At 41.4% G+C, this 1,937-nt stretch overlaps 1 non-coding gene across 1 annotated transcript; it reads left to right on the forward strand.

The window, feature by feature from the left end:
• The first annotated feature begins 847 nt into the window (after window positions 1-847).
• On the forward strand, window positions 848-920 carry Trnav-cac (transfer RNA valine (anticodon CAC)). The gene has a single exon. It is a non-coding gene; the product is annotated as a tRNA-Val (tRNA).
• Window positions 921-1,937: the final 1,017 nt, after the last annotated feature.

Consider the following 1,937-nt stretch of genomic DNA (forward strand, 5'->3'; position numbering starts at 1 on the left):
CTAACATCATGAGATCATCGACAGAGGGGGAAGTGGGTCAAAATGACCCTTACCTAGGTACAAACTAAAGAATGGTTGGTAACATCCACACAATCACCATTCACATGGTACATTGTTTAGGAGCAATAGGGATCAAAGAGAGCAATTCTTTACTACATAGGAGTTGCCATTGTATATTATTAAACATGTCACACCAAGTAACTGATGATGGGCGCAGAGGCGGGGTGTTCCCATGGGAGAAGCTTATTTCCTACATAACATGGAGTCTCAGAGCAACATGGAGTCTGTTTAGTCATTTCCCTTAGAGTCTGGCCTAGAATATTCCCATGGAGCCAGATCTGTCAGCCCATCACATCCTGCTCCTTCACTCCCGGCAAGAACCTCCCCACCAGCTGCCCTACTTCTCAGCTGGCCTGTCCACCTCCAGCCATCTCTTATCCTGCTTCCACCAGCATGTGGTTTCCAAATCCCAGAGTAGCTCCTCTTCGTACATCCGGGACATGTGACCTGGGGGGTTACGGACTATGAACTGGGGCAACAGAGAGGAGGAAGCTGCGTGTCACTCAGATCCCTTTCAACTGTGGTTCTGAGTCCACACTCTTGAGTGCTCGATTTCTTCGTCTCTAACCTGGACTTAATGACACTTATCCCATAAGGCTCATGTGAGACGCAGTTATGCAGCATTTGCCGCTCTGCCTGGTCTGATTTTCTCCGTCCCCCACTGCTTCTGCCTTTTCTGAGAACCCAGCAGAACACGCCAGCACGATGCACGAGGCAATTCTCTCTCCATTATACATATTTGAAATATGTCTGTATTTTTATTTTCCATTAAAAATACTTTAGGGCTGGGGATATAGCTCAGTTGGTAGAGTGCTTGCCTCACATGCACAAGGCCCTGGGTTCAAACCCCAGCACCACCACACACACACAAAAAAATTTAAATGATCTTTTTCTGATCTGATGTTTACTAAATACAAATAATATTTCAATCATATGAATTAAGGTCATAATATTTTTAATAAATCTCAGTTAAAGGTAACTCTTCAAATTGAGACATTTTATAAAATATATGATATTCTTAAGGAGGTTTTATTCTAATGTCTAAGCTACATGAAATAATATTGGAGGCAAGGATAATCATTCTAATTATTGCTAATGCAATATATATGTTGAATATATATTTTGAATATATATTTGGAAAATATTATTTTATCAAAAATGTTATGCATTTCTCTTTTCAGTCTAATGATTAAAATAACTCCAAATTGGTATCTTTTCATCAGCTGTCATAATTAACCTGAATGCTGATCAATAACTGATGAAAGCATGTTCAGTTTGACACAAATAATTAAAATTAATGAGTTCATGGTTCAGAATGAATATCTGATTATACTGTTTAGAAAGTACTATCCTTTGTTTATGAGGCAGTATTTTGCCCTGTGTGATTAAATTTCAAGTTTCTTATCTAAACTATGAAAATCAACCTTTTAAACCTATAATTCTGTGTGTTTCTTGACACTAATGTGGTTAAACACTTAAGGCTGACTTAGTCTCTCTAAATTTCAGTTTCCTAAACTAGAGATAATAAAGACTTGTGACTGGAATCATGCTTGTCTTTGAAAGAGTCCTCATGTGCTGAGCTGCTCTATTATAAATTCCAAAGCATTCCCACAGACAGTGGAGGGCATGCCTTAAATCCAGCTTACTAACCAGGAGTCAAAGCCAGGGTCCAGTGACCTGCCGAGGGTCACACAGATAGAGGTTCCCAGGGATCAATGACGTGCTGCATGGCCAAGGCGACAGACTGTGTGAGCTGTGACCAGAGGAGCAGAGACGGCCACGGTGAGTTCTTACGCTTATTGATGCCCTCCTCCTCCTCCTCCTCCCCCTCCTCCTCCTCCTCCTCCTTCTCCTCCTCCTCCTCCTCCTCTTCAGAG

This window comes from Sciurus carolinensis, chromosome 9 (assembly GCF_902686445.1).
Source record: "Sciurus carolinensis chromosome 9, mSciCar1.2, whole genome shotgun sequence".
In the NCBI taxonomy this organism is placed as follows: Eukaryota; Metazoa; Chordata; class Mammalia; order Rodentia; family Sciuridae; genus Sciurus; species Sciurus carolinensis.